At 44.0% G+C, this 26270-nt stretch overlaps 1 protein-coding gene across 1 annotated transcript in view; it reads right to left on the bottom strand.

The window, feature by feature from the left end:
- The window catches only part of LOC147712256 (disintegrin and metalloproteinase domain-containing protein 9-like), a 1115055-nt gene that overhangs the window by 907956 nt on the left and 180829 nt on the right, over window positions 1-26270 (bottom strand). The gene's annotated exons all lie outside the window — the stretch shown is intronic.

Raw genomic sequence — 26270 nt, 5'->3', positions numbered from 1 at the left:
GGGTGGGGGGGGGGGGGGTTCTAAGAGAGTATCCCCTTTGGAGCCAAACATATATTTGTGCAGGATCTGTGGATGGTCCACAGTAAATTTATTTTAAAACAGCCCTTATAATATTCTATTATTCACTATGAGTGCATTAGAAATGGAGCATAACTATCTGGAACAAGACCTTTTGTGCTAGCTAAGATAAGTAAAAACTGTTTTTAAATGAATTTTGGGTGTATGCTTGCAGGTAAGGTTCTGTTTATAAGAGAGAGGGTGCATGTATCTGTAAGCATTTGTTTATTTGTATGAGTAAGGGTAAGTGAGTGAAAGGGAGTGAGAGTCAGTGACAGGCAGTGAGTAAGATTGTGTGGGAAAGAAAAAGAATGAGTGTAAGAGAGTCTTAGAGAGAGTGAGAATGTGGGTCCTGCTTGTAAATCTGTTGTCGTCCCTGCCATCCTGAAGGTAATTCTTGTCTTACAAAAAAAAAACACGGAAGGAGTTGAATATTTAATGAATGGTCTTTCAAAGCCTATAGCATTTTAGACAATTTATGTGGATATTGTGCTTTAAAATGCACTATTAGATATTTTCTTGGAGAGTGAAACCCCTATTAGAAGTCTGACTACTTGCTTTGCTCACACGATGCAATTCATCTCTTCCTCAACTTCATAACTTTCAAAGATCAAGTTAGCTTCATAATAAAGGTGTTATCCTAAATAAACATTGTTGGTGGTGTGTTGTTACATTTGTCATGCAGTTATGGAACCTCTGCAATGTCAGTTATTGGATGTCATCATGGTTAAGGTCTAGTGACATGACATAATTTACTGAAAAAATCTGAAACAAATACAAACCAATTCTCACGAGTTTGCAACTATATTTGAGCAAGGAGAATGCTCTACCACTGACATGTTTTTACTTATGTCTAATGTATATTTAATCCCTGATAATAGATTGCCTTTCTTTCTTGGATTATTGAAAGCAACAGAGAAAACAGTGTGTCCACAGCCGAAGGAGTGCATCATCAATGCTTACTGCTTATTCTTTTCAAAACAGAAGAAAGGTTCCAGCTCCTAAATCAAAGAGGTGTGTAAGAAATGTGATTATTTTGAGTATACTGATGATTTTGAAAACAAAAATCCCCAGGCATGCCTCTCAGTGACCTTCGGGCAAGCAACCGTTTTGTAGCTGTTGTAAAAAATGAATTATAATTTGGGTGGATGGGAGTCCACCACAAATAATGAACTTACCAACCTGTTAGGTTCAGTCAAAGGTTTTATTAATTTAAACCTGAGCTAAACCGCTGGTAGCTGTGGCACAGAACAGGCTTAACTTAACGAAAATGTGAAAAGCATTTAGAAGCTGAAAACAAAACACAATCAACCAATAGACAAATGATAGTTATGGTCCCGGTTGAGAGGGACCTATGCACAATTTCAGACCAACCGTGACAAAGCGTGGGTCAGCTACACCATGCAGGTTTGTCTTGATTGGAGATTTTACCTAGGGATTTAGGGCCTGATTTATATGTTGGTGCAGAGGGAACTCTGTAGCAAAAGCAATGGAGTGCCCTCCCTGCCAACATAGTTGTCCTTCCGCCCGATTTAGATGCGGGTGAACCGACTGTGACTATTCCACCTCTGGCGTAGCCAAACTTTTCCAACGGCCTGATGGAGTAAGGGCCATTGGAGAATTGGCTATATGTCCATCCTCCCAATCAGGATGAGCGACATATAGCTATTTCTTTACTGTCCATAACCGGCAGGCAAACCTTGATGGTGAGGTACAGTAAAAAAGAAATAATGCTCCCCTCGCCATGGGAGACAACTCCCATGGCGAGGGGGCATTATCTTTTTTTATTTTTAAAAAGAAAATACCGCCTTGGGATTTTCTTTTTGGAAATTTAAAAAAACAGTCTGATGCAAGGCTCCGTCATGTTGACAGAGCCTTGCACCAAACTGTTATAAGCATTGTCAGGAACCACCATGATGGAGGTTCCTGGCAATGCTTTAGAAATCACTGCAAGCTTGGCAGTCATTTCTAAATCAGTTCAAAGGTACCTCCACGAGGGCTATGAAGTAATTTACTCTGTTCCCCCGGTGGAGCAATGGACCATCTGCCAATATATCAATCAGGCCCTTAGTCTCAGAAATGGAAGTTGAAATACTCCTGAAAGCGCAAGGTTGCCGAATGTATCTAAAGACGTCCTCTTGAAGTTATTTAACAGTTGGGTCTTCTGTCGAAATCCCCCCACCTAGCCCCACCGTTCTTATCTGCACAGGCTGCAGCTGGTTGGATGAGATCTCACTGAAACCGCTGGTTTTGGCGGGAAAAGCTTTGAGTGTCTCATCTGTCCCTCATTTGGGCAGAGGTGGAAAGTTCTAGAAGCCAGGTACCCCAGGCCAATCCTTGGGTGCCACACTATCACTCCACCTCTGTTTCAGCCCTCCAGCACAGCACTCTTAAACATTACAATATGGTGCCCAGGGTTAGACTGGCCCACAGGGCAATCAGGCAGAGTGTGGGCTGTATTGTTGGCTGTTTGTTTATGGTCTGGTTGGCTGAATTTAACTTCTGATATTACTACAAAAATTGCAAGCAGCAAGCACACATGCACGCATTCTCTTCACCTTGTAAAGTACCGACAGAGTGTGTCTTTACAAGTTCAAAAATGCCCTTATTTGTGAATGTGGCCCACTTTTTTAGCTATCGGATTAGATAATTGGATAATGGGAGTCACTTTTATTTTGGTGCCCCAATCTATTTTCTTTCTCAGCCCGACCCTGATGGTGCCTTTAGATTGTCTGTGGAAAGAGCTTCTCTGAGAGCCTCAGCTTCGCATCTTGCAGACACAGCTCTCTGATGCTGGGAGAGGTGTGGCACAGCGGCCAATGCGGCTGACTTCAAAGTGATTCAGAGCGTGGTGTTCACGTTTCGATCCCCTGTGCCTGCGGCAGCTCAGCTCAGCATCATGTGACTCTGGCAAATAGCTCACTAAATCTCCCTGACGGCCCCCAAAGCCTTGAAACCCTTAAGGGGTGATATGTTTGCACTTTATACCTAGGAATTATTATGCTTTCTAACCAAAACAGCAAAGTGGAGCCCCTACTGTGTTTGACTCCAGAGGTCTGTCTCTCCTGGGAAACATCATTAACCACATATTCAAATACACGTAGTGCTTTTACAATGCGAGCACTACAACGACTGCACGCAAATCATTACCACAACTTGCTTTAGGGAACACAGAGTGGGACTGGTGTTGGATTTCAAGTTCATCACCTTTGCTACTGATACATAGGGCCTCATTTAGATCTTGGCGGACGGGAATACTCCGTCACAAACATGACAGAGATCTTGTCTGCTGTATTATGACCTCATTATATCTTATAGAGATTGTAATACGGGAGACGGGATATCCATCACCGAGATCTAAATATGGCCCTTAGACTGGAGTTAGAATAGTAAATTTCACTATTCCAAAGCCCAGCGCTTTCCTAAGACAAGTTGTTGCAATGACTTGTGTGCTAAAGGAGCACATGGTATCGACCCGTTCATTGTACTGGAATGCATGGTAAAGGCTTGCGTGGTTCCATTATTCAACTGGCTCTCCTCCTTTGTTTCTGTGGGCCTGGGCTGCCCCAGTCTAGGTGCAATATGACAAGTTAATTAATAAATACAGATTTAATATGCACCCTTTCGTTTCACGGGGTCAAGCAATGTTAATAGCTCTATTATATGGGGAGGCCTTTAATCCTCCTGCTAGATGGCTGAGAAGTTGGCCCTGTGGGTGGGGCTAAAGGTATGGAATCTGATTATGAGCTCAGTCAGGAAGATTTGACAATTTTTAAAGTGTCATAAGGAGTGTAGATATGATGTAAGGAACTGTGTGTACACACTTCTAGTAAATGTTTACCCCTAGGTTGATACCTCGCTGGACCCTGTACGCCTAAGTGGCAAACTGCACTTTAGTACCATTATAAGGCCTTCCCCTGGGAAGTACCAATCCTTGCAACAGGGGACCTGTGTGCGAATACCGTATTGAGCAAGACGGTAGTCTCACATGCACAACCCTCAAGAATGTGGTTGGTGTAAGGACATTATATAGACGTTCCCACCTGTGAAACTGAACTTGTGCAAAAAGAAGGCCATGCATCAAATTTTTTCCTTTACAGGTGAAAGGTAAGAAAGTATATTTTTCATCGTACTGCCAGACAAAGAATTGGATTCCACTTGATTCATCCGGCTTGTCATCTCGTTTTGGATCTTCTGCCCGCAGTACCGTACCTAATATCTCTTCTCCTTGTTTAGTATGAACGATATTCTAAAAGTCAGTGCTGCCGAAAGATGGCAATCTGGGACAGTGATATCCTGAGGGATCAGTTCTGACACATGTCGAGCTGTTCAGTTCTTTTCACAAGTACCAAACAGCAGGCATAGTCCTTCTTCTGTGCTTCCATGGGTCCCGAGAGTAGTCATAGGAGGGTACTTTGAGGTACCGCATTTATGGTTGGCACTCCCTAGTGGATTGGGGTGACTACAATCTCTTCTCTAAATAATTCGGTAATGGTTCCCAGGGGTGATCCTACCCACTTTTTCAGCATCTCCTGTTTCTCATAATGCTAACAAAATCACAGTTACCCCTTCTACTAAAAACCAAGATGGAAAAACACTTTCTTTGTGCATAGCCTGGGTGCTAACCCAGAGGTGTGGTCAGGGAAATAAGCAGTATCCGCCTCTGTGGTCACTTAAAACCACCCCTCTCGCACTGGGTTTGGAGCCAGTCTGGCTGGGGGAACAAAGTTTGCAAGGGGAAGAAACACCTGTCCAAATCCAGGCCATTGCTTCTGCCCAGGGAGCAGTGCTCACAGCTCATTAAGGTTAAGCTCTGTCTGGGAAGCTGCTGGAGAGCTAATGCTAGTAGCCTCTAGGGGTTTCAGGTATGCAAAAGGTAACTTTCCATAAATTACTTTTCATAAATGCTTATTCAACATCTAACTTTACAATTGAATTGATTTTTTATCATTTCAACATGTGTTATTAATTTTTATACAGGGACACATTGCCACTTCTGTAACAGGGTTTAATAACTATTAAACATAGTGATTAGATTATTTTTCTAACTGGTCCAAAACTCAAGATAGCATAGTTAGTATTTTAATGTGTTTTCTAATTTCCTATAGGACAGTCAGAGCCTGCCACAGTGAAATTAGCCATTGGTCCCCTGTCACTGTAGGGAGAAAGTAACATTTAATTGATACATGGCACTTTCTAATACTTTGCAAACCATCTTACTGGTGACTTATTATTATGGAAACTAGATGTTTTTCCATGTCAAAAAGGATTATTACAACAAGTCGGACTGCAGGTTTAAACTGCAGCAGTGAGGCCTGATCACAAGCTTTTCCTGTGATACTAGTGGATGACACAATAAGTGCTGCCATCCAGATGCAACATTTAACTTTCTTCCCATTACATTGGTGCATTTCTGCACCACATACCATGGCCTTATAGAAAAGGGAAATATGCCATAGCCTAAAAACCATTAGCATAAGTTCAAAAAAGAGGGGGGTTAACATCAAAAAGGGCACTTTCCCACAGCTGCTATTATACAGATATGTTTAAAAAGTAATGTTTTATATGTATTGTTATCAACACAACCTCAATATTCATCACCAGGGTGCCCATGTGTGACTACAAAACACCTACATGTCAAAATCTTTCAGTCCATTATGTTTTCTGTTAGAACCTCACAATGATTATAAATTGTTAGGACTGCTTTATAATTTTTTAGGAATACCAATACACCCTGATATGGTTTAAGGCTTATTTAAAACCTTCAGCATCCGACACAAAACTTGAATATTTACAGGGTAAATGTTTAACTTTATTAGAAAACTGTTAGAAAGAGTTTCATAAAGCATCTATGTGATGTATTTCTTTAAACATCTTTTTGTATTTTTAAAATAGACAGCACATGGGATGCTTAACCCACCCTAAATATTAATTTAAAATGCTGGTAGTATTAGTATATTACCCACCACATTGAAAACATATTGGCACATGATATATTTATCATGTTATTTTATTTTTTATTTTTTTTATTTCAAAAACCTTTATTGCATTCAACTTGGTACATTACAAGTCATACATTACGCCGTGCATGTGATATTTGAGCATATTGAATTATTACAAAGATCTCTATTTAATTGATCAGAAGTACCAGAGTCCAAAGCTGTAAACAAGAACAACAACCCCCCTCAAGGCCCGTTTAATAGCGGTCATTGTACGTAGAAACTCACACTTGCATCATGTGGAGCAGACATTGGCATCTTCCGTCCCAGTGGAGTGAGACTCAAAAGGGGTCTTCGCGGTAGTCCGTGCGATTGCCGCCTCAACAACCAGGATATATTCCCTATGCACATGCAAAGGTATCCAACTATGTTATCATTTTATGTAGAGCTCACTGCTTCACATCATTGCCCCCCCCTCATATAAATGAAGAGTACAAATTCACCCCCGGGATTGAGCAGAAGAGCCAACTATGACCGCCTCCGTGCCCTCCTCAGCATCCCCTGTCATTTCATCCTGGTCCCCCCCTGTAGCCCGCTTCAGGAGATGTGCAGTCAGCAGGCCCCAAATATCTTTTGGTCTCGATTTTAGTGGTAAAAGTTCAGCATAGCACTGCAATTGTCCTTGCCAGGTAGATAAGTCATGTAGCCAATCTTTAAATTTAGGGGCCCGTCCGCTGCCCCACCGACAGGCTACCTGTCGCTTCGCCAAGAGCAGGCTTATGGCTAGGAATTTCTTTTGTGTCGTGATGATTCCTTGAATACAGCCCAGCAGAGCTACCACTGGAGATGGTTGTATCTGCATCGTCAACATTTCAGACAGACCCGTAAACACTTCTTCCAATATTCCCTCACCTGCGGGCACTGCCACGCTAGATGTAAGAAGTCTGCTCCCTCACCCCCACATCTAGCACATCTATCATCTTCCCACAAGTGGAACCTATGGAGTTTGACAGAGTTTGGTATAGACGATGTAGAAATTTGTAATGTATTAGTGATAATCGACTGCTAGACAATGCCGCTTCTGTCTGCTTGCAGCTAAGCTCCCACTGATCATCTGTCAGAGGGGTCTCCAAGTCCTTGTCCATTCAGCATGGGCTGGCAGTGGTTGTGTAAGGGTCGCCTCCGGCATGTATCGATAAAGTAGGGAAGTAACATGCTTGGGGCCTTCTGACTGTAGCAGAGAATGTAATGGGCCAGAATAGGAGGTTCTGTGGGGACAGCCGGAGAGACAGCTTTGATGCTCTGCTGGATTCTAATGTACATAAACAAGTTCATGGTAGAAGGGGGGTGTACCCCGAAGAATTGTTCCCTGGGTCGGAAGTTCCCTCCCACATACAGGTCTCCCCATGTGGTATAGTGCAGTGTTTCCAAACAGTTCTTTGCATATCCCTTCTGACGTAAATAATTAATTTACTCTCTTAATTTCTATGCAGGTAAGTACTTAATCAATAATAACTCAAAATCAGAAGAAGGAGACAGAGTCCGTGGTGTTAGAGTTCTTAGGGGTTTTATTCCTTAAAAAGGAATGGTCATGGCCAGGATATCATGTTCTGACCACCACAGGGGTGTCAGAAGGGATAGAGCGCTACATTTTATTAACAGTACATAGCTTATATACTTATTTTACACCATTGGAAACAGTATAGAAGGCGTAACAGCTGAGAGAAGACAAGATAACAGTATACACGTGGTACATGTGCGTAATCAAGAGGCGTGAACTAGAGGTGTGTTCTAGAAACGTCACAAGTAAGTGTCACAGAAGGGGTGGCACTAACAGGAATGTTGCAATGTCAGCAGAAATCGGAAGCTTGGATGCGCGCGCAGCTGCATGACGTGTGTTGCACGTGTGACTAGAGGGTGCACGGGGACTTGACATTTACACTGACGGAAAGAGACAGAAGTCTGGCATGTCAGATCAACTTGTGTTTCTATCATATCTGGTATCGGATGTTTAGGAACTAAGCTATCTGGGCGGAAAGGTCTCTAGGGCAGAAGCTATTCTATACTTGCTGTGAGTGCGTGTATAAGCGCCTGAATGTCTGTATGAGGAGCGTGGGGGCACGGGCCTTCCATGGGAGCATGGCAACAAGGGCTATGAATTACTTGAATTACTTGCATAGAGACAGGCCGGCCCTTTGGCTCTGCAGCTGGGGAAGGATGTTTACTGAAGCTAGCAGGCAGGAATGTATTTTCGGGGAGTGGAACAGATAACTCGAAGGTTATAGTCGATCTTGGCAGGCAGCAGGCTGAACTGAGCGCGAGGGGCCGCGCTGAAAGTAAGTCAGAGTTCACGGGTACAGAGGCAGCCTGGGCAGAGGCCCTTTGAGTCAGAAGCCAGGAAAGAGGCTCGGTGGCAGAAATTCAGGGCCTACTCAGCCAGAGCTGAAAAACGTAGAAGTACGCTTCAAAAAGACGTTGGCATGGCATACTTAGGAACGGACCATTCAACCCATTCATGGTGGGTCTGAAAGAGGACATGTTAACGTTGGACGCAAATGTATTTGCGTCTTCATAGCTGGTACAGGAGGGAAGTTACATGCACTTTAACTCGTACATGGAGACGGTGGGGTACGCGCTAGGGAACATAACTTGACCATAAAATTTATATTTCCTCATTCCCTCCTTGTTCCCTACGGACCCTTCATGATATATCAATCCTCATGAATCGATCAGTCTGTTCTTGTAACATTAGTTGTTCATCTTTCTTTCTTTGACTGTTTGAGAGAAAACTGGAATGTTCAATGCATGATGTGGCACACAGTCCACATATCGCCGGCCCACACTGTAGGCACAGGCAGCAGCTGAATACTATGATCAGGCCGAAACCTAGGAAGGATAGGATCTTCCATCCCCAGGCTGTTAACGTTGTCCAGAACCAACCGGACCAAGTCCAGGTGCCTGGATTCTGATGTATCTGATTTGCAATTTTATGCAAACGGGTAATAGCTTGATAGACAGATGGTGCATTTTGTGGAATGAAAACACAGCAACTTGACCCGATGACCTTACAGGCTCCACCTCTATCTGCCAAGATGACGTCAATAACAAGACGATTTTGAAGGACAACAACCCGCATAGCAGATTGCTCCTCTGTTAAGTTACCTAAGGCGGAGGCAGTTTCATGTACTACAGCTTCAAGTGTTCTAGTTAATCTACGTATTAATTTACTGTTTTGGACAGGTCCTAGGAAGAAAAAGAATCCTTTATTGAAATCAGTGTACTGTTCCCATGCCGTTTCTGTGTAGTCGACAAGTGGAATATCTCTTCTGGGTCTATTCTTTACTAGATTCGTATTTCTATGATAATCAGGGGGAGCTAGAAAAACAGGTGGCAGAAGGAATGCAATATAACAGGTACCATCCCAATCTGGAGGCAAACGTATGTATGCGGTATGACCACAAACAAAATAGGAATGGCTGATAGCTTTAAAGGACGATTTACCATGGTCACTGAATTCGACCACAGTAGTGCATTTACTATGACCTAAGTGTACTGAACCTTTCTTTCGGACACATAATTCACCAGTGACTGGTAATACTAGCATATGGGGCAGAACTGGTGCAGCTTCGGATTCAACAGTAAGGATCATGAGGCTAATTGTGTAGTTACCTAATCCATATACTTCATTTTCTAGATCAGTTCCTATTCGAGTAGGGAGTCCCTCCTTATCAGGGTAACAGACGTTGAGCAGGACTAAGTTCAAGTTTCCCCAAACCCAGCCCCCATCGAAAACAGCAATATCAGGATCTAAGGAATTAATTATTTTAAACCATGCTCCACAGGAGCCATTGTGAGTGAACGGGTACGGAAAGAGGGGCAGAGCTCCCTTGTAATTCTGGTAGGGAGGGAGTCGGCCACATATCCAACAGTCTGTAGCATTGTTCGTCTGATGGGAGTGGTGTAACATACTAATGAATGTATTGTTGCGCAGCGCAAGTCTGTAGGAGAGTTCGTGTGCAGGTAATTCACTAAAAGTGTGTTCAGCAGAGACATTGTAAACAGATTGTTCACGCTTGAAAATAGGCCAGTAGATAGGTAGCAGAATACTGGCAATAATAATTAGAACACTTAGGAAAAACATTATTAACAACGTCACTATACAGTGACTACGCAGTGATTTGCAGTATGTATGTCTTTTAACTTGTCTCTCTCTCTCTCTATCTCGATCTAGGGGATACATGTCAGAAACTATTTAACCGATTCACCTAGGGGAGGACTTAAACAATTAAACTGTCTGACTTGCTAGATCGGAGTTTCATGCGATATGCTTCTTGGGGAGTTTTTTCTCGCTCGGATACTGTAAAGTCTTTTTCCTCTACACAGTCTTTGGTGGGGGTGGACGAGTCTCGATCAGGTTTCAGTCCAAAAATCTTCTTCACATGACTCGTGTGGACCCACCCCTTTCTCCCCTCAATCTTCACGGCGGTCCTCGTGGTAAGAAGGACGGTCTTCGGAGATTTCCAGCGGGGCTCCAGCGGATTTTTCCGGTCAAAATTCCGGACGAGTACCAGGTCCCCAGGACGGACCTCGTGCGGCTTTACATCAGTGTTGTCAGGGAAAGCTGCGGCAACCTGTGAACGACATGATTGGAGTGCAGACATCAAGGAGGCAAGGTAATCTGTCAACATATTACAATCAACATCAGTGATTTTCTTCGGAATGGGCGTCCCCCACATATTCGGTGGTCTGCCAAAAACCACTTCGTACGGGGATAGCCCTGATCTTGAGTGGGCGACCATCCTCATGTAGAATAGTGCCACGGGCAGGGCGACTATCCAGTCGACCCCTTTTTCCTGACATATCTTGGCAAGACGTATTTTTAGTGTCTGGTTATGCCTTTCTACAAGGCCTGCGGCTTCAGGATGTCGGACACAATGGAATTTCCACTGGTAACCTAACAGTAAAGAAACCTGCTTCATTAACTCGGACAAGAATGGCTGTCCGTTATCTGAGTATACGACACGGGGCAAACCGTACCGTGGGAAGAATTCACGAACCAACTGTCTGGCAGTGGTCGGAGCAGTGTAGTCTGGAACTGGGTATGCTTCGGTCCAACGGGACAGAGCACAAACAATTACAAGGACATACTTGAATCCTCGACAACTGTTCATCTGGATATAATCCATCTGGAGGACTTCAAAAGGGTGATCGGGAGGATGAAATCCACCTTGCTCTACAGGGACGCTTTTACCTGGATTGAACTGACAACAGATCATGCAAGTACGCACTTTCTGTTTTGCTGCTGCTCGTAAGTGTTTATTGCTCCAGAGATTTTGTAAACTGTCTAACATTGCTTTCTCTCCTAGATGTGCCGGGCTATGTGCTGTATTAATCATGACTTGAACCATAGAGTCGGGGAGAAACCATGCAGATTTTCCCTTCGTCATCCAACCATGATCTGTCTGAATCCCTCCTAGTTCAATCCATTTCTTTATTTCATCTGCAGTAGCATGCGTCTGAATGTCAATTACATCTAGGGCGGGATCTTTAACTGCCATACACTTTGTCGGTACTATTGTCTTTGTCACATCAGTAATCTGGGTGTGAGTCAGTGCTGTATGTTTTGCTGTCTGGTCTGCCAGGTCGTTACCCTGGGAAACAGAATCTGTAACTTTAGTATGTGCTTTACACTTCATGACTGATATGCCCGAGGGCAAATGTATTGCTTCTAACAGTGCTTGAATGAGGGGACCATGTTGTATCTTGGCCCCATGAGAGGTCAGGAAACCTCGTTCTTGCCAGAGGACTCCGAAGTCGTGTACAACTCCGAATGCATAACGGGAATCAGTATATATGTTAACATTTCTGTTCTTGGCTAGAATACAAGCTCGGGTCAGAGCGATGAGCTCTGCTGCCTGAGCAGACAGTGTGTCAATACGATGTGTTTCTTTAACTTCAGTTTCAGTGGTCACTGCATACGCGGCCACTAATTCTCCGGTACTTGTTCTCATGCATGAACCGTCCACATAAAGTGTCAGGTCTGGATTTGTCAGTGGGACATCTGTTAAGTCTCGTCGTGGCTTTGTTACTGCATTAATGATCTCTATACAATCATGCGGGGCTGAATCTGTCATAATTGTAGGTAACAGTGTTGCGGGATTCAGTATACTGCAGCGTCTGATTTCTATGTGTGGCTGGAACAATGTTAATTCATAACCTGTCAGTCGTGCTATGGTCAAGTGTTGAGTCTGGGTTCTGTTTAACAAAACCTCTACAGAGTGTGGTACTTGAACTGTTAACTGATGACCTAAAACAATTGAGTCGCTTTGTCTGATTGCTAACGCTGTTGCTGCTACTGACTTTAAGCACGCAGGGAGTGCCTGGGCTACTGAATCCAATGTACTAGAGAAATAAGCGCAAGGCTTATGTGAACCTGCTTGATCTTGGGTGAGGACAGACAACGCTGTACCATCACTTTCTGTAACAAAAAGTGTAAACGGTTTGCTGTAACACGGTGTTGCTAAAACTGGTGCTTGGCATAATGCTTTCTTTAATTCTTCAAAAGCTTGTGTGTGTTCCTGAGTCCAAGGGAGGGCAGTCGAAGTTGCTGCCTCCTGTGTCGTTAACTGGATGAGTGGTTTAGCTAGAAATGCATATTGAGGAATCCATTGTCTGCAGTATGAGGTGAGGCCTATGAAGGCCCGCACTTCCTTTTGTGTCTGGGGTTGCGGCATATTTACAATTAACTGAATGCGATCGGGAGTGAGCTGTCTCCCCACTTTGGACAGCAAGTGACCCAAGTACACAACTTGCTGAACACAGAATTGTAGCTTCGAAGGAGACACCTTGTGTCCCTTGTCGGCCAGAAAATGTAAAACTGTCAGTGATGCTTTTTCACATTCGGGCTCACTTCGTGCGGTGATCAATAGATCATCGACGTATTGCAGTAAAGCGGTGTTAACTGGCATTTTAATACAATCTAGTTGTCTTTTCAGTGCTTGACTATAGATGCTGGGGCTTTCTGTGAATCCTTGAGGTGCGCGTGAAAATTTGAAGCTGCGTCCATTTAAACTGAATCCGAAGAGATATTGGCTCTCTGGATCAATAGGCACGCTGAAGAAGGCGTTCTTGAGGTCAATTACAGTAAAGAACGTTGCTTCTGAATCAATGGCAGTCAATAGGGATGAGATATCGGGGACCACAGGGTACTGTGGTATAATGCATTTATTTAATTCTCGAAGATCAATCACCAACCGATATACTGGCGGTGCATTGGGATCAGTACGTTTAAGAATCGGAATGATGGGTGAATTACAGACATTGGAGTCGGTCTCGACGACCACTCCTTGGGCAATGAGCTCGTCAATGATTTTCAGTAAAGCCACTACAGCATCGGGTGGTAACTTGTATTGTCTGATTCGGGGTAATACAACCCCTGCTTTGAGTGTAACACGGTATGGTGTAATGTGCATACAACCTACATCAGTTGGGCCTTTTGCCCACAAGTAATCTGGTACATTTTTCAATCTGACATCGAATTCTCGCAAAACATAATGACCCTTGAAATCCCGTAGAAAGAGTCTAACTCCCTCCGGGGAACAGCAGATTATAGCTCCTAGAGCTTTTAATGTTTTAATTCCTAACAGATTTTCCGGACATGATTTCGTGAGTAACAAGTCTGTAACACGTGATAATGGACCCACAGCCAGGGGAACTGGTTCTGATACCTCATTTACAATAGGCTGACCTGAAAAACCAAGGGAAACATTTTGTGAGCCTGAGAGGGGTGCCCCTGGGACTTCATCATGGCTGATCGTAGTGCGACTTGCCCCTGTGTCAATTAAAAACTTTCTGTCTTTTCCCAATACTTGACTGTGTACATAAGGACCTTCTTGATCTACAGGAATCTCAATAAGAGGCAAGCCACCTTCCCTCTCTAGGCTGTTTCATGTATATCGGGGATAATCTGGGTATGCGGACTGGGCATACTGGTACATCTGTTGTGAGACTTGCTGAGACGCGGCAATGGGCTGTGGCTGTGGTACCGCTACTGTCTGTGCTGGAGCTGAGGAAGCATGCATAGGCTGGGTATTCTGTGTATTCTGTGGAGACTGAGTCTGGTTATGGTCTTGTCTAGGCGGGTGCGGTCTTTCTTTAGTTTTACCTGTCGCTATGTTATGTTTCAGAACTGGGCATTCATGTACGTAGTGGCCTGGCTGCTTGCAATAATTGCATGTCCCTTTAACGGGAGCTGCAGTGTGACTTGTCTGGGTCGTACCTTTTCTGTGACTATCGGCTGGGACCGTCTGTGCTACTAGCATTTTCATCTTTGTGTCTTTCATACGTTTCTGTTCCTGATATTGTTCTTCTCTAATTCGATTCTGATGGTATTGTAACATCTGTAACATCTGTGATGGCGTGTTTGCTTGCCATGTACTCTCGACCTTGTATACACGGTTTTTGACTAACGGTAGGGAATTCTCCACTAACTTTGATACAAAAAGATGCGGGTACGACTCGCTACTTGGTTTGAGACCACTATTAATAATAAAACATTTCTCGAATCTTGAATAGAAGTCACTAGTATCTTCATCATGTTTCTGTTTACAGGACGAGATGGCGTCCCAATCTTCCTTTCTAGTTGTCAATAATCTGGGCAGAACCTGTACTATCAAACCTGGTAATGCTTTAGTTTTGTCCCCAAGGCCTAACCCTGGGATCCGTTTCTTTTCTTCGTCCTCTATTTCTGCCCATGCAATCTTTGTGTCCCCCACCTCCCATTCCTTTTCCTTTAATTTCTCGAAGATACCCGTGGGTAATAGTACCTTTAACATTTTCATAATGTCATCATATGTGTAATCCCCCATCAGTAACATGTCTTTAAGCTCTCTGTGAAAACCTGCAGGGTCTTTATCATGACACGGGACTAGTTTCTTCATTTCTAACAGTTCTAATTTAGTCAGAGGCGTGTGTACATACACGCGTTTCAAGACACGATCCTCACCCATAACAGGGTGCACTTCTCGTAAGGGATTCTGACTTTCAATGCCACTCAGGCGTTGCATGTGATACATTTTCCTTTCTGGGGGCGGGGCGGGAACATATTCAGAGCTTACAAAGGTATTATATCGGTGTCGTTGTTCTAGAATTATTTGAATTAATTTGGTGCTTAAACCTCTCCATCTATCCATGAGTAGTGCTTCTAGTGTTTCGTGTAAGGGACCTGGATCAGAATAATGTTTTCTGTATTTGATAAGAAGGTGCTGAATCATGTATACACCTGCTAATTTCTGTTCGTCGGGGGAGAGGTTCAGAAATGTCTGCGCCACCGTGTCATCGTTATATATGTCTGCATTTTCGGCCCATGATACAGCTGATCGGGCTAGTTCTTGTTCATCCATAGAATTGAGTACGTGGTACCCAACTCGATCTCGAAGTCTTTTATCAGTTTCCTGGAACTGATGCTCGGCAGAATTCGGATTTGTCAAGGCAGAGAAGAAAACTCTCTTGCTTTCTGGACGGATACCCTTCCTAAGGTAAGTTCCCTTACCTACATATGCTATGGTGCCTGCAGTCTTTTCTGGTTCTTCAGATTCTTCTTCCTCCTCAGAGGAAGCTTTGTCTTTCTCTTTCTGGTGTACCTCTATGACTGTTTTTCTTATTTTTCTGTACATAGTAGCTATGCAATTCTGTTTGTCATGTTTTCCATCGGCTATATTTTGACCCCACTTGTTCAGTGCATCTAATTCACTCTGATCTGTTCCAGGCCTATCTCGTTCTCTTATTAGACAATTTATGAAAAATCGTAATATCTGTGCTTGTATGTCAACTTTCTGGTTTTCCATGGCATTCTTGATACTGTCAGGGTCTTTTCCTGTCTGTACAAACTCGTATATCCTATCTAGACGGTCCTTCATTCCTACATAGCTTAGCAAGATATCAGTAGCAGATCTTAACCGTAGTGATGCCAATATCATTAGATCGTCTTTACCGGGTACTGGATCGTATCTACAAACTGAAATGTTTTCCTTGAATGCGTCTAAGCGGGACAAGTGAGGAGACCTGAACGTGAGGGGACTCTGTATATCTCTGACATTTAATCTGTGTGTCAATGGCGGGGTCCGAGGACCCGCGGTCGCACCCCCTGAAGCGGAGGCTTGGCTATCATCTCTGTGTACAGTCTGTATTTGAATTTGTCTTTTAGTAGGATCTGGTAAACGTGGTTTCGGTAGATCTGTTTTAGGTGCTGGAAGTGGCGGGGCTGGCGGAACAGGGGAAGTCTGTTGCGGTACCGGCGGAACATGACCTGGGGGCGGAGTGCCGCCCCCGTCCCTGTCAGTAGGCAGGGCACGAACAGGCAGATTGGTGTAAGCTGGAGCTATGTCTTCTAGGTAGGAAATCAGGAATATATCTTTAGTAGTTTTATGCATTACTTTAGTTGGGACCAGCGGTGGCGGCAGATTTTTCGGTATTTCTGAAATGGCGTCAGGTGTACCCTCGGCCATAAGATACATGCCATTTACTTGGCTATTTCGGATGCGATCTACTTGTTCTGTTTTTACTCGGATTCCTTCAGTGACTAATTCATTTTCTTGAGCTCTATCTGATTCTCTAAGTCTGTCTTCTCTACGGAGTGCTCTTTCAGCACGTTTATGTGATTCCTTACGCCAAAATTCTATGGCGTCTTTCTGAGATTGTCTGGCTTTCTTTTTCCGTAATGCCTCTTCTACCTTCATGATGCACTCGGCATCCCATGTTCCATTAACTGGCCATCTGTGTCTCTCGTCTAGGTGCTTTGTATAATCGGTCCATAATTCTAGATACAATATGGCATCTATGCCATGTTTGTTATACATAAAGTTACCTGGAGTGTCCCTAGGGGGGATAGGAATCTCTTCCTCTAACATTCCTTTCCTAGTTCCTATCTGCTTTAACTTGTTGAAAAACTGCATTTTGCCTACTTGATTCTGGATGTGCGATCCTTGATACTTAACTCTGAATATAACTGGTTAAACAAGAAAACACAATAATGCACAAAAAACGTTCACATTCATACCACAACATTAATCACATGAAAAAGACATTGGAGACATAGATGACTACCCCCTATACCGGATGTACTGCTAAACAGTACAGATACACTGGTGTAACAGTGCAGAAATTCAGATTACTAGATATACTGCTAAACAGTACAGATACACTGCCTAAAAACAGTGCAGACCGGACTTGTGTACCCAAACCCGTCTAGATACGTCCCAGCAATGGTACTCACCGGGAAGCACGGAAAACAGAAGGCCTCGGAAAACTCGACTGGACTCGACTCGACACTTCGGAAAACTTCGGAAAACTTCGGAAAACTTCGGAAACCTGGTGGGCCTCTTGACACCTCGGACCTTGTTTCTTTCGGCTAGGCTCTGGTCGGGATCCTCCGCACTCCTCACCGCCTCGTCTGGGCACTGATCGCAGTCTTCGTCACCTCCGTGGGTCAGAGGGAGATGCAGGAAATCCTGCCGGTACGCGTATGGTCCATCTAACTGATGGCAGGGGACAGAGCTTGCAATGCGCCAACCGGCGCGTGAGGTGGGGGAGGGGTCCCTGTTCGGGCGCCAAATGACGTAAATAATTAATTTACTCTCTTAATTTCTATGCAGGTAAGTACTTAATCAATAATAACTCAAAATCAGAAGAAGGAGACAGAGTCCGTGGTGTTAGAGTTCTTAGGGGTTTTATTCCTTAAAAAGGAATGGTCATGGCCAGGATATCATGTTCTGACCACCACAGGGGTGTCAGAAGGGATAGAGCGCTACATTTTATTAACAGTACATAGCTTATATACTTATTTTACACCATTGGAAACAGTATAGAAGGCGTAACAGCTGAGAGAAGACAAGATAACAGTATACACGTGGTACATGTGCGTAATCAAGAGGCGTGAACTAGAGGTGTGTTCTAGAAACGTCACAAGTAAGTGTCACAGAAGGGGTGGCACTAACAGGAATGTTGCAATGTCAGCAGAAATTGGAAGCTTGGATGCGCGCGCAGCTGCATGACGTGTGTTGCACGTGTGACTAGAGGGTGCACGGGGACTTGACATTTACACTGACGGAAAGAGACAGAAGTCTGGCATGTCAGATCAACTTGTGTTTCTATCATATCTGGTATCGGATGTTTAGGAACTAAGCTATCTGGGCGGAAAGGTCTCTAGGGCAGAAGCTATTCTATACTTGCTGTGAGTGCGTGTATAAGCGCCTGAATGTCTGTATGAGGAGCGTGGGGGCACGGGCCTTCCATGGGAGCATGGCAACAAGGGCTATGAATTACTTGAATTACTTGCATAGAGACAAGCCGGCCCTTTGGCTCTGCAGCTGGGGAAGGATGTTTACTGAAGCTAGCAGGCAGGAATGTATTTTCGGGGAGTGGAACAGATAACTCGAAGGTTATAGTCGATCTTGGCAGGCAGCAGGCTGAACTGAGCGCGAGGGGCCGCGCTGAAAGTAAGTCAGAGTTCACGGGTACAGAGGCAGCCTGGGCAGAGGCCCTTTGAGTCAGAAGCCAGGAAAGAGGCTCGGTGGCAGAAATTCAGGGCCTACTCAGCCAGAGCTGAAAAACGTAGAAGTACGCTTCAAAAAGACGTTGGCATGGCATACTTAGGAACGGACCATTCAACCCATTCATGGTGGGTCTGAAAGAGGACATGTTAACGTTGGACGCAAATGTATTTGCGTCTTCATAGCTGGTACAGGAGGGAAGTTACATGCACTTTAACTCGTACATGGAGACGGTGGGGTACGCGCTAGGGAACATAACTTGACCATAAAATTTATATTTCCTCACTTCACTAGTGACTTAAAGCAGTGGGTTGCAGAGTAGCGGAAGTCTGGGAGAGTATATCACTGGGGCTTGCAATTTGTGGGCGATTCTGCGCCAGGCGATACTGGTGCAGTCTACCATAGATGGGTCTTTGCCTTGCTCTTTTACCTCTATACGCATGTAGCCAGCGGGAGGAACCGGGGCCATATAACCGTCCTCTACAGCTAGGTGCGGCATGAAGGGAGGAGGGTGAAACCAGTAGGAGGCAAAATATGTTTGGGCACAATAATAATAGTACTCGAATTTAGGCACTTCAAACCCTCCCTGATTATATGGTAGCATTAGCGTGCTCAGTCGCCACCTCACTTGTCTGCCTCCACATATCAGTGTTTAGTGTGCTGAAATAAAAACCTTCCCGGGTGGTAGGGTATAACAGTTTTGGCAAAATGACCATTTTCATTAAGGAGATTCGTCCCACCATCGATAGGGGAAGGCATATCCATTTATGTATATCGTCAGTGATTTTTTCATAGCCATTCCATAGTTCATGCGCATTAGCACCTACTTATCTCGGGAAATATGTATGCCTAAGTATTTAATGTCCTCAGATTTCCGTTCTATGGGATAGTACACGGGGTAAGCCACGGTCTTGTCCGTCAGCGGAAAAATCGCAGACTTATCCCAGTTTATTTGGATCCCTGAGATGGCACCAAATTTGCTAATTTCACGGAGAACCGGGTTTAAATGATCTTGTTTTTTTTTTTAATATATAGAGTCAGATCGTCCACATATAAGGATATCAGTAGCTGACGGGAGGGGTATACTAGTGCCCGTTCCTGGTGGTGGTGTTGTATTTTGCCGCCAGGGGTTCGACTGCTAAGGCAAATAAAATGGGGGAAAGAGGGCCCCTAGAAATGTTGAAACTGAATGAGCACCATTTAGCAGCACCGTAGCTATCGGGCTCATGTATAAGAGTTTCACCCAATTTAGAAAAGACTGGGGCATTCCCATGTAACTCAACGTGCCGAGAAGGAAGTCCCACTCTACAGAATCAAACGCTTTGGTACCACTCTACAGAATCAAACGCTTTGGTAGCGTCTAGGAAGACTGCTACTGCAGAGCTATTTGTGCCTATGTCCTGCATAACCGCAATGAGCATTCGCAGGTTATACGCTGTGGCTCTGTTCAGAATAAAGCCCGCTTGGTCTGATAGCACCAGGCGTTCGATCAGGAGACTCAGTCTATTGGAGAGGACCTTAGCAAGAAGAATTTTAGTGTCGCAGTTTAATAACGAGAGAGGGCAGTATGATTCACAATGAACAGGAGATTTATCTGGTTTGAGCAGAGACACTATTTGTGCTTCTCTCATAGTTCTAGGAAGGTACCCTTCCTCCGTGCTTCATAAAAGACAGCCTTCAATATTGGGGCCAGGATGGTTATACACGTCTTGTAGAATTCGATGGACAGGCCATCCGACCCCGGAGCATGTCCCGATTTCATCCCCATTATTGCCTCTTTTATCTCATCTATTTCCGGTTCTAGACTTTTCTCTGCCTGTCCCCTAACCAGGCCAGAGCCGTGTCTTCATAATACTGTGGGAGGTCTAAAGGGAGCTCTCTCTGGCAGGTGTACAGGGACTGATAGAACTCCACAAACATTCGTAGTTGGTCAGGCAAATCCCTGTGTGGCCTACTCTGAGAATCGTGGATCTCTGCGATATAATTGGAGAACTTGGGTTGGCGCACAATGTTCGCTAGAACTTTGCCAGGGCGGTCACCTTCCCCATATATTCTAGCCCTGTGGTATTTCCCCCTGAATTTGCTCTCTTGGCCAGCGGCATTTTCATATTCCGTCATTGTGTCTCTGAGCTTAGTTTTGGTCCTATGTGCTCTTTTATTGTTTGCAAGGTCCCTCTCTAGTGTTTTGATGTCCCACTCAAGCTTGTCCAACTCCCTTCTGATGTCCCTGAGAATGCCTCCCCCTTTGGAGACACAAAGCCCCCTCACTGTGACCTTGAAGGCTTCCCATACTGTGGTGGGACTGACCTCTGCAGTGATGTTCTTCTCAAAAAAACTCTGAATCCCCTGACCCGCCTTCTCTTTAAAAACTGAATTAAGCAAATGTAAGGGGTTCAGGCGCCAGCTAATGTAGGGGTTCTGGTCTACCGGGATTTGTAAAGTTGGCTATTTTTATCTGCGAGTGTTTGAACAAATAAAGAAAGAATAAAACGAAGAAAATTGACTTGAACAAATTTCTTGGGAGAACAGTTTAATCTTGTCCTTTTTCACAATACGAATGTTGATTGAACATTGATACTGTGCTTATCATATAACCTTTTGGTGTGCGAGGTCAACTTGTGAAACGGGATTTGTAAAGTACACTTCACTGTGGAATGATCAGAAAGTGTAAGTGCCAAGTGTTCAATGTTGGCCAGTCAGTGTGCCATACCTGTAGAAATGATCAGGTAGTCCAGCCGGGACCACGAGGATTGCACTGCCGAGAAGTACGTGCCCTCTTGCAGTGTAGGGTGTATGTATCTCCAAGAGTCTAATAAATAGTTTGTGTCGAGCAAATCGCTTAGCGTTCTCTGTGTGTTACTATAGTGGTCGGGGGAGGCCTGCGACCTGTATTTCTGAGACCATATTGTCATTGTTAAAATTCCCTCCCTAGATTACATACGTGGACCTTATTGTTTGTATCTTGCCCCAGAGCAATGGAAAAGTGTGTAGATCATCAATGTTGGGGCCATAATAGTTTGCAATTGTTACATCTTTGTTCGCTAGCCTGCCCCAAAGAAGGCAGTATCGACCTTCTGAATCTGCTTCTGATCCTCTCAGAATCCCACCCCTCTCCTAACCAGAATGGCAACCCCGTGAATATCCTGAGTATGACTTGAAGCATCGGTGTGCCGCCCGTCTTGTGGCAAAGGGGGGATTGGACCCTGGGTGAAGATGTGTTTCTTGCAGCAGGGCAATACTGATGTGATTCATATCTAAATACCCCAGTATCTGCCTTTTTTCCCTTGGATTATTCAATCCACGGACATTCCAGGTTAATAAATGCAGATCCTGTGCCTGTTGGGTCAGGTTTGCCATGTCCCCCTTTGTGGAGTTCACAAGTTATAGTTAGGTTGTTTGTGAGTCTACAGTGCATGCAGTACCATTTGGTCGGGCTTTGACCCCTCCCCCCCCCACATCTACAACCCCAACTTATTGAGCATTGCAACCCCCCCCCGAACTCTTAAGGTATAGATACATTACCAAAAACCACAACATGTAACCTTGAGTGAAAATCTTATAAGGGGCTCACCCTCTTGGAGGCGCGCTAGGGGTACGCTTGGTGCCTTCTCACCCCCACATTTTCCACCCACCTGTCACCTGCCAACGGTAGGTAACCAGAGTCCGTGGGATTGAGGGGAATGTCTGGGTGAGTCCATTAAGTCCATGATGTCCTGTGCGATCATCTTCTAGAGAGAAGAGGTTCAAAAGCCGTAGCATGGCGTGTTCAGACTGGACTGTACGGAAGGTTCATGTCTGCCCTCATTCCGAGTTGGAAAGCGGAGATTGAGATCTGGAGCGTCGTCGGGCTTCCTCCTTCCTGGATGCCACTCTTCGATGACGTCTGAGGAAGTCTTCCACCTGCTGGGGGGTCTGAAAGATGTATGTATGTGTGTTCTTATATATGTATGTGTGTTCTTATATAGCGCTCGATTTTACCCTTGGGCATCTCGGCGCTTACCTTGGGAACCCGTCCTGGTTTTTCCCTGTGAGATCACCCGTGCTGGGCATCCCCAAGGTGAAAGCCAGGCATCCCGCCGCGGGGGGGCCGTTGTGGAGATTAAGCAAGCTTGTTGCCCAGAGCTGCATAGTGTGAACTCGTGCTTAGAGTGGGCACCGAAGCAAGAATTATCGAGTCCGTGGCAATTGGGTTCAGGACCCTGCCGCGTCGGGAATTGAACCCTGGTCCCGGGTCTGACCTCAGCTTCAGGGTATGCCTCCTCCAACCAGTGAGCCACACTTCTTCACTGTGTTGCTTCCTCAGGTGTGTGATTCTTAACTTTGCCGGGTATAACATTGCATACGGGATTTCTAGAGTTTGAAGATTATTTTTAACTGCTGTGTAATTGCGTCTGGCCCCTTGCACATTTTGTGTAAAGTCTGGGAAAAATGCCAGGGTGGTGTTTTCATACGGAAACCGTTGATTCTCTCTGGCCAGGTGCAGAACAGTGTCCCGGTCTCGATAATTAAGGAAATGCGCAATCACCGGTCTCGCAGGTGCTCCCGAGGGTGGGCGTGCAGCAAGGGATCTGTGGGCTCTCTCCACTGTCAGGTGCGCAGAGAAAGCTTCTCTCACAAACAGGTCAATGATGAGTTTTTCTATGAAGTCCTCTATATGTCCTGTGTTGGGTGACTCCGCCAGGCCAAGAATTCTTACATTGTTCCTTCGTGAGCGAGCCTCTAAATCTTCATTTTTGTCTGCTATTATTTTCAATTCAATTCAAAGCAGCTTTATTTGAGGTAAAAAACTCATAAAAGCATGATTATCAGTATTTACTTTTAGTAATACAAGACCACTTCAGTTAAAAAATACTAATTAAAACATGCACTTAAAAGAATCGCTTAAAACAGATCTAACATTATAATAGTTTAAAACATACTCAAGAATCATTTCATTTAAAATAGTATATAAGCTACTTCAAATACATGATTAATAAAAACAAATCCTTTTAAAAGAGAAAAAAAAGGCCACTAAAAACCAATGGGGAATCTACTCAATCATGTCAGACATTTTTTCCTGATAACCCAAGCCCATCCAAGATATGTTGTCACTGCATATGAAATGACAGGTAAAGTGCTTGTGCGGATTAGTCTTAGGGCCACTGCACTATCTCGCGTGCCAAGGAGTCTACAGGCAGCTTTTAGCCACACCTGTCCCGGGATGCTATAAGCTGTGCACATGAAGAAAAAATGGGCAATGGTCTCTTTGTCCGTCATACAAGCCGGATAGAGGATCAAGCTGCCAGGGGTCCACCTTCCAGTTAATGATCTTATTGGGAGTGATCCTGCTCGTAGTTGGAAATAAAGCTTTCTGTCCCCGGGGTTTGTAATCCCATCCCAGTATGGCTCTAACTTAGGGGAAACTTTACAATCTAAGACCCTCCATAGAGGAGGGGTCGGCAATGTTCCAGTTACGATATTTAATCATTTCCCAATATTTTTTTTTAAACAACCTTCGATTGGAATGGGACTATATCGGGGTTCTCCCACAACCCTTTCATTCCCATTTCCATTAGGTTTTTAGAGATTTCTTTTAGCCATGCGATCTTGTGGAAGTGGTCATTCTTAATTACATCTAGAAAACCCTGGGCATAGTGGGCCAGATCAGGTGTTACCCACAACCTTCGCCAATATAGTATGGGACGCAATCTAGCCATGTCTACTACAGCTTTTCTACCTAGATCATGTTGTAGGGGTTTCATTGGTGTACTTTTAGGTAGATGGGTAAGATTGCAGAGAAATGTATTCTCAGCGAGGGTTAGGGCCGCCAGATTGTCATACCCCCATATCTCGGCACCATATAGTGCAGAGCTCAAGTCCTTTGCCTCACAGACTTGGAGGGCTGGCCGGATTGGCTTAGTCATAGATTTCTTGGGCTCAATCAGTACTGCCCCTGCATTTTGGCGAAGTTTCAGAGCCGCCATGTGGACATGTTTCTCCCACTTAATGCCCTTGGCGATGTGTATGCCCAGGTACACAAAATCTGACACCATTTCAAGTTTTGACCTTTTGACCCATTCATAAATAAATCCCCTTTGTGGCTTTTGTGAGGGTTAAATGCCATGAGTTTAGTTTTTAAGCAGGAGAATACCAGATGAGGATCTGGTTATCCCGGTGCACTGCTTAAAGTCACTCAAACTGAGTGTACCAAAGTAGACAGTAAATTCAATGACATTTCAAAACATTTTAAGCACAATTTCAGAATCCAAAAGAAACATTTCAAACAATAAATGACATGTAGTCCTTGAAGCTTTTCTAGTTTTTCTTTATATCCATTCAAAAAAGTTCAAGATTGAGTGTAGAAGTTCAACAATCCAAAATTGGGTCCAAAAAAGTTCATGGGGGGTTTCAAAATTAAATATCCCAATGCATTTTGGGCCAATAAAGCTCGCCCTTCGTCAGAGGAATCTAAAGGGAATAGTATAAACACATCATGAGACTTATTTACAAAGGCAACAGGCATAGTAGCGCCAGAGTCATAGTGAAGAAGTTCAGTTATACACTTAATGAAGTCATCCAGTTGGGTATACAAAAAAGCTAAGTGCAAAAAAAAAAAGTGATGCTAGATAGGAAGATTCAGGGAAACGTAAGTGCCAAGATAGAAACCAAATAGGTAGAAGTGAATTTGATGGTGCTATCATCAAAGTGAAATTATAGTGAATACATGCATCCTAAATATCTGTGAAACCGGTGACTAACGGAATGAGCGTAAGTGCTAGAGATTAGTGAAACGTTATCTTACCGGGGAATTCACTCGGACGGTAAATCAAAAAAATGTAGAGTGGAGAAATGGCGGCTGTGCTACAAAATGAAAACGTGACATTTAGGAATCTGTGGTAAAGAGACATGGTCTCAAGTGAACAGCGTGAAATACAGAAGGGCTTACCAAACGTTGAACCCAGGGAACGAATATAAATGAAGAAAAGGTAGACTGGTCTATCTATAAAAAGAATGCGAAGTTAGCCCGAAACTAAACAAGTGTGAGTGATAAACCGCGAGTGAGGAAAAAATAAATGAGACTCACCGTCAGAGTGACGAGCAGAAAGCTCAAAACTTCGGACACCGGATTGAGCAGCAAGTACACTGCGCTGATTAGAGAGGTACGTTAGTATTCCCGAGTGTAGTGAAAATAGAAGACGGGCTGAATCGAAATTAAAAACGGTGGCGGCCATCTTAGGTTGGTGAGGTGAAAAAGGAATTATAAAAACTTTACTGTGCGTGAGAGATATAAGAAGGTGAAAAATATGAAAAAGAACTGGTGGCAAACATTACAATGTATAAGAATTGGAAAACAAAGGAAGATGTCATATCAGGGGTATGCCAGCTGCAATATGTACATTAAATGCGAGCTCACACATTCATATTCAACAAAAGTACACAGATATATTGAACATGAAATGTGTCCATCAATATGAGGTTCAAGATGATGAAGTAAAAACGTGAAAGCATAATATAAAAATAAGCTGAATGGAAATAAATGATATATACAATGAATACAGTATTAGCAGAAATACAAGATGAAAAATGATATAGACTTATTTACAGAAAGAAAGCAAGTTCAAATTTGTCATTGAGACCTTTTGGTAAAAGAGTTTGCATGAACCAAATCCAATAAGTTTCAAGTTGTGATAAGAATTTGTTGTTATCACGATCAGGGCATTGTTCAATGACCTCAAGAACGCAACAT

The sequence above is a fragment of the Lissotriton vulgaris genome, chromosome 5, assembly GCF_964263255.1.
Source record: "Lissotriton vulgaris chromosome 5, aLisVul1.2, whole genome shotgun sequence".
NCBI lineage: Eukaryota > Metazoa > Chordata > Amphibia > Caudata > Salamandridae > Lissotriton > Lissotriton vulgaris.
Note: the sequence above shows the minus strand (reverse complement) of the source record. Positions and strands in the feature narration are given on the sequence as shown.